The sequence below is a fragment of the Zingiber officinale genome, chromosome 9B (assembly GCF_018446385.1).
Source record: "Zingiber officinale cultivar Zhangliang chromosome 9B, Zo_v1.1, whole genome shotgun sequence".
Taxonomy (NCBI): domain Eukaryota; kingdom Viridiplantae; phylum Streptophyta; class Magnoliopsida; order Zingiberales; family Zingiberaceae; genus Zingiber; species Zingiber officinale.
Window position 1 is genome coordinate 114,692,194 of NC_056003.1, and position 11,158 is coordinate 114,703,351.

Genomic DNA, 11,158 nt, shown 5'->3' on the forward strand with positions numbered 1-11,158 from the left:
TTCGTGGGGGAGAGAAGCTCAATCTTGAGAGCTGCAAAAATCTGGAAGTGGATGGCCGAATCGATCCCTTAATGCAGGGGAGTGAAGCTCAATCTGAAGACCCAGTCGACCCCTTAGTGGGGGAGCGAACCTCAATCCCGAGGCTTGCTAATGTCTGGGAGAGAATGACCAAGTCGACCCCTTAATGTGGGTGAATGAAGTCGATCTCGAGACCTGCCTAAGTCTGTGAGAGATCTAAGTATCTGAAAATTTCTTGAAGTAATCTAAAGAAATAAGCATGCAAGTCTAGAATTAATAAATCAATAAAGGGTGTTAGTATATGGATTAGTATGAAAATGTTAATATATGGATTACATGAAAATGTTATAAAGGGTGTTGAGGAAGTAATCCTAATTATTATAGAGATTTCTAAGCTCGATCCTAAGACTGTAGGACAACCCGTAAGTGTCTTGGAGAGATATAAGTATCTGAGAAAGTGGATGCAAGGCAAGAGACTGCTGTTGAAAATTTCTTTAGAAGATGTAGCATGGATATGTTAAATGGCATATTAACAATTACAAACAATATAGGTAGAAGTGATACACCTGACTCATTGTTTGCTAAAATGAGCAGAAAATAGTACAATGCATAATGCTTTAACCAGCACACATGTCATCAACGTTACAATCATTAGTTAAGATGTTGCTGCAATTTAATTTCATGGTGTACTACTATGTCAGCCTCTTGATAATGATCCAATATTTAAAACAAGGTTTAAAATTTCGACCCGGGCCGAGGTTTCGATCTCAGCCCAGAACGATACGGTTTCGGTATCGTATCGTGTCATGCCGATACAGTTTCAGTATTTTTTTTATTTATATATAGTAATTATAAGATAAATATATTTATAGTGTATATAAAAATAAGTTGTATATTGATTTATTATAAATTCTCAATTATTGAATAATTTAATATTGTTAGAAAAAATAATTAAAAATAGTTTTATTTAAATAGAATTAATATATCAATAATTCAAATTAAAATGGAACTAATAATAATAAGTATATAAATTAATACAAGATATTACTTTATATATAATAATTATTATATAAACTAACTATTTATTCATTTAATTAATTATTAATTAAATAATATATATTTTAAATGGTAAAAAATATTAAGTAAAAAAAATATCAGAATATAAATATAATTTATTAGAATTTTTTAATTTTTTTGAATTTTTAAAAAAAAAATTTAAAAATTTAAATGAAATTTAAAATAATAAAAAATATATTAGAATATAAATAAGAATTGTTATATTTTTTAAAATTTTTAAATGAAATTTAAAACATTATTTTTTCAGAATATTAATTAATAAAATTTATTAAATTAATTTTAATTTTAAATATATTTTTTATATATTTTGTTAGGATAATTTAATTAGGGTTTATCAAAGCCTCTTCGAAATATCACACGTCGTCCTTAGGAATTGTTTAAATTAATTAAATAAAATAATTAATTATTGAAAAAGAAAAAACTCGCGTTCACGAGATCGCCTGCGATCATCACCCACGATCCTCGTGGGGGGCGTCCGGCGGCGCCGGACGCGTATGACGGCACCGGAAGGGTCGCCGGAAGCATCCGGCGACGCAGCAGGGTCGCCGGATGCTTTCAGCGATGCCTTCAGCGTCGCAAAAGGCGTCGCGGGACGCCGTCGGAGGCATCCCGCGTCTACTCCGGCGCCGTCGAGACGGGGACGCCTCCTGTACCAGTTTCGGCCGTCCGGTGGAATGGTAAAAACCGTTCGTGTCGGGCAACACGAAACGACATTTCAACCCATAATTTAGAAAGCAGGCCGTTCCATCTCCAGTATATAATGACAACTGATCAAATGGAATGCCTCATAGCTTCAACGTAAATGACATCAAAAGGCATATAAACATGACCTGAAAAGCAGATCCAAAAGAATTTACAGCAACAAGGTCAACAGAACCTCCCTTCAATTTCTTAGCAGCATCCAGGAATATAATCTCCTTCAAAAAAATGTCCACAGCTTGAAATAGAAATGAAAATATCATAAGAAGTGACTAAAATATTGCAGCATTTTGTAGTGATGTACCAGCACCAGATCCACTTGCCACAATTATCACCACTCTGATGGTCACAAGAAAGCACCCTAATATTTGGTTTAGACGGATACTAGATCTTATCCTATTGGCTGTTGGGACACTAAAGGTTTCTAAACAGATGTTGACAGATTGGTTTGCCCGGGACGATGGAGTGGCTCAGGCTTATGACTTTTTCAGACAACCTAGTCCTAAAAAGCCATGGGTCCGGATAGTGTAGAAGGCATATATTCAGTCGAGTCATGCAATTACATTCTAGCGCAACAATGTCTCCCCTCTAGAGATAGATAGGAGTATTTGCAAGATCATCAATGCACCTTCTGCTATTAGGTGCTAGAGTCATAGGAGTATCTTTTTTTTTTGGGTACCCCCTATTACGAAGTTATGGGGAAGGATCAGAGACTGACTTCATAAGCAACAAGAGATGTTTCGGGCAATACTATTGAGCGAGTAAGGTGTTAACAAAGGTCTCTCACCTGGTCTTTTCTTCCATGATTTACTATGTTTGGCGAGAGAGGAATAATAGTTTCTTTGGAGAGAGATAGTTAGATATTGAGAAGATCTTCAAGATTGTGCAAACTCATGTATACCGATCATTGAGAGAATACTTTGATTTGACATGGTGTCAGACATAAGTAGCTCCTTAGGCTGTGGAATGACAGATGATGGTGATTGGGCTTGCCTAATCCTAGTTCTACCCCCTTTTTTTGGATTTAATATATTTTTATTTATCCAAAAATCAAGAGCAGAGGTAGAATATAGACAAAACCTTAGCAACATGTGAACCCATCTGGGTTAAGCATCTGATAACTGAGCCAAGATACGTCCCTGCAAAGCCAATGAAGTTTTAAAATCCAGTTGCAATAGATATAGCCTCCTGTTCCATGTACACAATAGAACAAAGCATATACAAATTTATTATCACATTATTATAGAAAAAGTGCAATCTAATAAATCATTACATTTTTTGTTAGTTTTAATGATTAGTTGACATACCAAATTGTTAAGAGAGTCTATAGTTGAATATATTTGTACCATGTTGGGTTTCTATAGTATATTCGAACCAACAAAAATGGAATGTTATAAAGTTGTGCAAATATACAAGGAATAAGGGGCTATAGAGTTGTGTAAATATAATGAGTAAGGTGGCTATTTGTAATACTCTCTTTCTTTCTATACTAGGGATAAATTTAGGATTCCATTTGAAAGTTGATTTTTAAATATTTGCAATTTTCTCTAATTTTAAGAGTTATTTTAAATTTTGAAGAAGTTTAAATTAGTAAAAAGTTTATTATATATTATTTAGGGATAAGCTAGATCAGTATTTTACAATCAATTTGTCTTATTGATGATTTATAAATAGGGTTTGGATTCCTTGTATTCATCATCTCTCTCTCTCTCTCTCTCTCTCTCTCTCTCACACACACACACACACACACACACACACAAGAGGTTGAGTTTTCTATGATATGATTTTCTGTATATCTTTTTTTCGTTGATGAGTCGAGAGTTTGAGTTTTCTATGATATGATTTTCCATGTTGCAACAATTGGTATCGGACTCTGAATTCCTAATTCGGTCTGATCAAGATCTCGTGGTTCTTCAATATCCATTCCTTCTTGCACAACTGCCATCCTGAGTGACTCCTTCTCTTCCCTTTTTGTTTATCTAATCCTTTGGCTATCTCATGGGTATCTCCTTGGATACAAATCCTCTTTCCCAAATTGGAACACAACTCTAATCATTTTCCTCCCTCCGAGACAACCTCACTCGCAAACCACACTCTCATATTTCCATGGTCTTGCATTGTCTGCACCACCACCACCTGCACCCACCTGTCCTCTGCAGTGCACAACTCATTGAGGATTTACTCACATCTTACACACCACCTTCTGGCGTCGTTGCAGTCACCACCACAAAACCCGTCTCTTCGGCACAACTGCTTGAAGAGAAGCACCATCCATGAAGCACTTATTAGCCACCTCCACATTTTCACACCCCCGAGATCTGCTCATGAAACTGTCCACTTCTTATCTGACCAACATACTCTAGCCAGCAGCGTATTTCCATCTTCTCCTTGCTGGCAGCATTGACCAGCACATCGTGCAGCTACCCTCCTTGCAGGCAAAGGTTGTCACATCGTGCACTGTTGCATCACCTGCCTATCTATTGCCAGCCTTCACTGCTGCCTGCAACCTCCAAACCCACCTCCAGCAACCACCTGCAATTCTGCCCTCTCACCATCAACCCAAGCACCCTATTGTTGAGCACATGTGAGTCACCCCTTCCACTGCTCGTTGCTATTGGAAGGATCAGATTGAGCTGTCGCTGCTGTAGCTGCTGTTGCTACTGCTTCTTCTGATGGTGAAACATAAATATTACCTAACAACTTCTTTCTTGAGATTATTGCAACTAGTGACGTCGGTGGTTGCATCTACTATTTACCTTTAGATGAATGATGGATGCTTATACTACTCCATTATGTGCCACAAATTTACAAAACTTATACTAATGGATTGATTGTTCCACATGCAAGTTGTGTAGCAAACAAACTATTAAAGTTAGTTGATGAACCACTATTCTCAAAGCTCAAGTTGCTAGAGTTTGACCAATTTATATATTTATTTTAATTAGTTTTACCTCAATAGATAATGGCCTCTCTAATTTCATTTTCAACTTCCAATCTTCTATTAATTATTTTATATGTGGAAGCATAAACTTCTATCAGGTTCTTTCTTCCTTTCAATGTTTGCGTCTACTATTCGCCTTTCAATGATTGATGCTTATAGCACTCCGTTAAGCCTCAGATTTATAAAACTTATGCTAATAGATTCATTGTTTCACATGCAAGTTGTGTGATAAACTAGTTGAAATTGGTGGGCTAATCACTATTCTCAAACTCTTGAGCTATTAAAAATGGGACCAATTTATATATTTATTGTGCTAACACTTTCCCTTCATTTGCAGGGGAGATACTTAAAGGAACTAATTTATATTGTTAACTCTAATAATTCTATTAGCTAGTTATTGCCTAGGCATTCTTCTTACTGCTACCAGTTATGTACATTAGGCTTGATCGATGATTGGCATTCCAATCTGCAATTTACTATGGATGCCTTCCATGGCAATGTGCTGACTGGTAGCAGTATTGACTAAGATTGTTTAGAGAAAATTACAGTAAAATCATGTTGATCTTACAGTTTAACAGTTTTGCCGTAATTCTAAATGTACTACTAAAGCAATCCATTGGTCTGTTGATTAACTGAAAAGAGAATTTTTTTGGAACTTCTTATGATGGGTTGGAAGGGGAGCCTTACCGCAACGGTAAAGTTGTTGTCATGTGATTAAAAAGGTGACGGGTTCGAATCCTACAAACAACCTCTTGCAAAAAAGCAGGGTAAGGCTGCGTACAATGATTCCTTCCCCGGGACCTCGCAGGCGGGAGCTTCGTGCACCAGGCTGCTCTTTTTTTTTCTTCTTATGATGGGTTGATTTATTAATTTTAAATTTATATTCTTATCAGGTACCAAGTGTTGGCGGGTGTCATAGAACAGCGTATTTTGGAGCCATTGCTACACAACAACAAACTGGCACTCAGTGCCTTGTGCTTTGCAGTTCGCACAGGAAATACATTCTTGGGATCACTTCTGTAAGTGCCTCTTATACGGGCATTTGAGGAATGCCATAAAAATTGGACTGAGCTGACTGATTCAACCATGGTTCGAATGGTTGAAGCAGGTAGCTCTGAATGTCCCAACATCTGAACCAGGAACATTGGAGGTCCTGCTCAGAAAAAGAAAAATATTGTATATTCTACTTGTGGAGCTTTCACTTAAACCGTTAGAAGTGGAACTGACTGACAATCTAGTTCATCAGCCCTGATTCAGTTTTTTAAACATTGAGCAACTGTCTTTTTTTGTCGGAGCATATAAATTAATGGCCAAATTCTACATTGTGCAGGTGGGTTGATTATGCTCGCTGGGTGGGCGTTCAAAAGAGTCATGAATAGCACACTCGTACCGACATTCCAATTTGCATCGCCAGCTGAAATCTGTGTAGGGAAAGGTTGATTTGAATATTCTTATCAAAACTCTATACGATATGTAAGTCAACTTTTGGTCACCAAGTTCCAAGCTTTGATTTCACATGGTATATGCTCGCATGTGCCGATCTATCAATTCAAATTTTTGCAACTATGTTGCTTGCTATTTGTGGGTTAGATACATCCTCTTGTGTTAACCAAATCTGAATGTGTGTTATAACATAAACAGATACAAACGTAGTTCGTACAGCAATAATTCAGCATGGTACGAGTCTACTTTGGAACAAGGGCATTACCTGTGTTAAAATCAAACGCTTTGTCACATAAAAACTCTTATTCAAATGTAGGATGGTTATAAAGGTATAATAGAGAGTGGTATCACGGGTCTGCTTTGACATGTACATTTTGTTGGAGCTGCTAAAGGTGGTGTAATTGAAGGTGTAATTGAAGGTGTAATTGAAGCGCAGATAGAATGATGGTATAGCATTGTTTAGGCAGAGTGACTATCTTTTTGAAATAAAATTTTCTTGTACAACAATCATCTTGTAAGATACAATTTTATCTTGTGATAGTAGTTGTAAATCACAAGAATTTTGAATCGAAAATGCTTCTCGAACTTTCTAGAATGCAAGTATGAAAGGTTTATGTTTGTATTTTGATTTGAATGAATGAATTCGTAAAGAGGGGATCTTTATTTATACTATGTGAAGGGTTGGAGGAGTCTTTTGGTTCAATAAGATCCAATCCGCCCGGCTTGAATTGGACGATCTAGATCAGCTTGAATTGGATGATCCAGATCGTATTCCATCTGAAGGAACACATTATCTCTTCACTTGGATAATTTGCTTCATCTATTTTGAAATTAATGACTCGGATTGAACCTCATTTTAAAGAGTATTCTGTCCCTTCCCATCTGAAGTACAAAGTGTGTCCTAAAGCACCGAATGAGTGTGTGCGTGCACACGTACTCGATCGATGCTACGCACCGCCCTTGCAAAATACAAGCATGGGTTGGGTTCAATGAATTAAATTCTAACAACATAAAATATATTACAAGAAAAGTGTAATATTTTTTGTCAATGTGAGAGAATCTCATGTTCTTTTCTATGATGAATTTCATTTGAGATCATTTTAATAATTAATTTCTTATTCATTTGAAATTGATTTTGAGAAATTAAATATTTTAAAATTTAAATTTTGATTTTCCTATTTATCTTCTGATGCTCACCTTGTGTGCATTGTGTGTGATATATATGTATATTCTTGTTCGAAAGCGTGAAGTTGGAAAATCGGGGAGGTGGTAGTTTTGTTGATTGGACGAAGACCTCATTCCTTTTTGCAAAATAAAATCAAATCAGGGAAGGGATCCTTGGCGTTGGCCCTCCGATGTTCAAGTTAGAAATAGAAGAAAAGAAAGTGAATGCACTAGGGATCTTGATCAATCTTACCTTTCTTCCTTCCTATCATATTATTTTATTTCTGTTTTAGTGACCCTTTATGTAGGACCGTTGCGGCCGGCTAGGAGGGGATTGGATATCTTGCAAACACAAAAAGACAAACCCTCCTCGAACTCTTTAAGCTAATACTTGTATATATAAGGTAAGTCGATAAATTAAAAGCATAAAGAAAAAGTGAGGCACAAGGATTTACTTGGTTACAACCAAGGAGGTTGTTGATCCAAGGAATGAACGTGCACTAAAATATCTCCTTCAGGCGGAGAAACCTCTTACAGCAGTGAAAGCACAAAAGACAGAAGATAAACTAGAAAAGAAGTGTACAAGTGTTTGGAATGTAACATTCTGAGTTCGTTGGAAAGCTTCTGGACCAAAGCTATATTTATAGCCTTGGTCGGGGCGCCTGGAAGGGTTCCGAGCGCCCTGGGGGATAAAACTTTATCCCCCAACATTCAGAACGCATTAGACGCGTTCTGGTCAAAATTCAAGTTCCGAGCGCCCGGAAGGGTTCCGGGCGCCCCGGGCTGCTCAGGGCGCCCCGGGCTGCTCCGGGCGCCCCGGACAGTTCCGGGCACGTCGGACCCTAAGTCAACTCCGGTTGACTTCTTTCGCCTCGGTCCGGGTCTTCAACTCCGGTTCCGCTCGCTTGGGTGATCTCTGCCATCCGGAATAGGGCTCACCTGAACCCAACTTCCGGTCTTCTCGAGCGGGCTTCCCTCCGGCTTCTCGTCCCTCGGAATCGCCACGTGTTCCCTTCTCGTCCGCCGGCGTACTCATCCACAGTCTTCGTCCCTCGGACGCACCACGTGCCGTCCTTCTCACTAGCTACGTCTCTTGCTCCCCGAGCAATCTTCCGCTCCGGCTTTCGTCCCTCGGAACCACCGTGCGCTTCCTTCTCATCCGCCGGTGTACTCTTCAGCAGCACCTCGTCCCTCGGGCTGTCGTCCTTCTCGCTAGCTGCGTTTTCCGCTCGACTACCTGTGTTCCTAAGCTCATGCACACTTAGACACAAGGTTAGAACAACACATGACCTAACTTAACTTATTGATCACACCAAAACAATCTTGGGGTTCCAACAATCTCCCCCTTTTTGATGTGATCAACCCAAGTTAAGCTAGGGTCAAAATAGACGTAAAATAAAATTAACTTAATTTGCAATTTAGTGCAAAAAGGTAGAAACATTAAATTTCAAAAATTTGTAATTTTCAATTTTCTACCTCCCTTAGACTTATACTTTTTCTTCTCCCTCTTTGATCACATAAAAAATTAGGGTTGTAAGAAAAATCTAAGGGTTGATACTTAGAAATTTTATAAAAATCTATTTCAATGATTTTCTGAAAAATATCTAAGTCAAGAAAATTTTCTAAGTCAAAAATTTTATGCAAGAAAAATTTAAAATAATTATTGAGAATATTTAGAGAAAAAAATTCTATGCATTTATTTAATTTTTAATTATTATAATTTTATCATAAAGTTTTAAATTTCCATTTTAATTTATCATAACTTCTTAAATAACAATTTTTCAGATTTAAGACAACAAATATTAAACATGCTAAAAATTTTATTCGATCTTTTAACAAAAATTCTAATTTGCAGGAATCTATTAATAACAGATTTCTTAATCCGAAATTTTTTTTCGATGACTCAATTTTTTTCGAGAAAGTAATTTGTAATTCGAAAAAATATTCGAAGAAAGTTTTCGACAACATTTCTAATTTACATAATTCTTTTGAAAAAATATTTTACAATTTACAAAAGTCTTTCGACAAAATTTCTAACTTGCAAAACTCTTTTATCAAAATATTTTGTAATTCATAAGAATCTTTCATCGAAATATTTTGCAGTTCGAAGAATTCTTTTGATAATATTTTTAATTTACAGAATTCTTTCAAAGCTATTGGTAAACTAAAAAACTCTTTCAATGATTCGATTTTTAACTCGCAAAAATTTCCAATCAATTTTTCATTTTCAGGCAATTTTTTAATAAATTTATTCAATTTCTCATAAGGTGAAGACCATACCTGACTTACCTTGTCAGCGGTTGATTCTCCCCCTGTTGAGTTGCTTTCTTCCAATATCTCTCCCCTTCATTGATGCTCATCTGGGATGAGCTTTCTGTGCCCTTGGGATGGAGATCGACTATCTCGGCAGTTTCCTCATTCTCGGACTGTTCTGTCGGCGGCTCGATGTCCATCAAGGAGTCGGATTCGGTTTCAGTTGGTTCTTCATAGATCTTCAAGAACTTTTCCCAAAGTTCTTTTGCGTTCTTGTATTCTCCGATTCTGTCGAGATCTTCTTTTGGTATTACGGTTAGAATGTGAAATTTAGCTCGCGTGTTTGCCATAAACTCCTCACGTTGCTTGTGAGTCTAGAGACGTTTATCGATTTTTTCTCCGTACGCGTTCTTCGGTTCTTCATAACCAAATTTCATTATTAAAGAAATATCAAAATCTGAATTAAGGTATACCTCCATTTTTTGTTTCCAGATGGAAAACTCCCCCTCGAATGCAGGTGGGTAGTCGCTAGCTCCGGCCATCGTTTTGTTGCTTCAGACGGCGGTTAGTCCTTTTGAGGCGTCTCAGCTCTGATACCACTTGTAGGACCGTTGCGGCCGGCTAGGAGGGGGTTGGATATCCTGCAAACATAAAAAGACAAACCCTCCTCGAACTCTTTAAGCTAACACTTGTATATATAAGGTAAGAAGATAAATTAAAAGCATAAAGAAAAAGCGAGGCACAAGGATTTACTTGGTTACAACCAAGGAGGTTATTAATCTAAGGAATGAACGTGCACTAAAATATCTCCTTCAGGCAGAGAAACCTCTTACAGCAGTGAAAGCACAAAAGATAGAAGCTAAACTAGAAAAGAAGCGCACAAGTGTTTGGAATATAAATTTCTGAGTTCGTTGGAAAGCTTCTGGACCAAGGCTATATTTATAGCCTTGGTCGGGGCGCCTGGAAGGGTTCCGGGCGCCCTGGGGGATAAAACTTTATCCCCCAACGTTCAGAACGCATTAGACGCGTTCTGGTCAAAATTCAAGTTCCGGGCGCCCGGAAGGGTTCCGAGTGCCTCGGGCTGCTCAGGGCACCCCGGACTGCTCCGGGTGCCCTGGGCTGGTCCGGGCGCCTCGGACCCTAAGTCAACTCCGGTTGACTTCTTTCGCCTCGGTCTGGGTCTTCAACTCCGGTTCCGCTCGCTTGGGTAATCTCTGCCATCCGGAATAGGGCTCACCCGAACCCAACTTCCGGTCTTCTCAAGCGGGCTTCCCTCCGGCTTCTCGTCCCTCGGAATCGCCGCGTGTTCCCTTCTCGTCCGTCGGCGTACTCATCCGCATTCTTCGTCCCTTGGACGCACCGCGTGCCGTCCTTCTCACTAGCTGCGTCTCTTGCTCCCCGAGCAATCTTCCGCTCCGGCTTTCATCCATCGGAACCACCGTGCGCTTCCTTCTCGTCCGCCGGTGTACTCTTCCGCAGCACCTCGTCCCTTGGATTGTCGTCTTTCTCGCTAGCTGCGTCTTCCGCTCGACTACCTGTGTTCCTAAGCTCTTGCACACTTAG

At 38.6% G+C, this 11,158-nt stretch overlaps 1 long non-coding RNA gene across 1 annotated transcript; it reads left to right on the top strand.

Annotated features, from left to right (window-relative positions):
- Nucleotides 1–1,476: 1,476 nt before the first annotated feature.
- Nucleotides 1,477–6,773, top strand: LOC122022616. The gene is made up of 3 exons (XR_006123042.1): nucleotides 1,477–5,754; nucleotides 6,066–6,208; nucleotides 6,377–6,773. It is a non-coding gene; the product is annotated as an uncharacterized LOC122022616 (long non-coding RNA).
- Nucleotides 6,774–11,158: the final 4,385 nt, after the last annotated feature.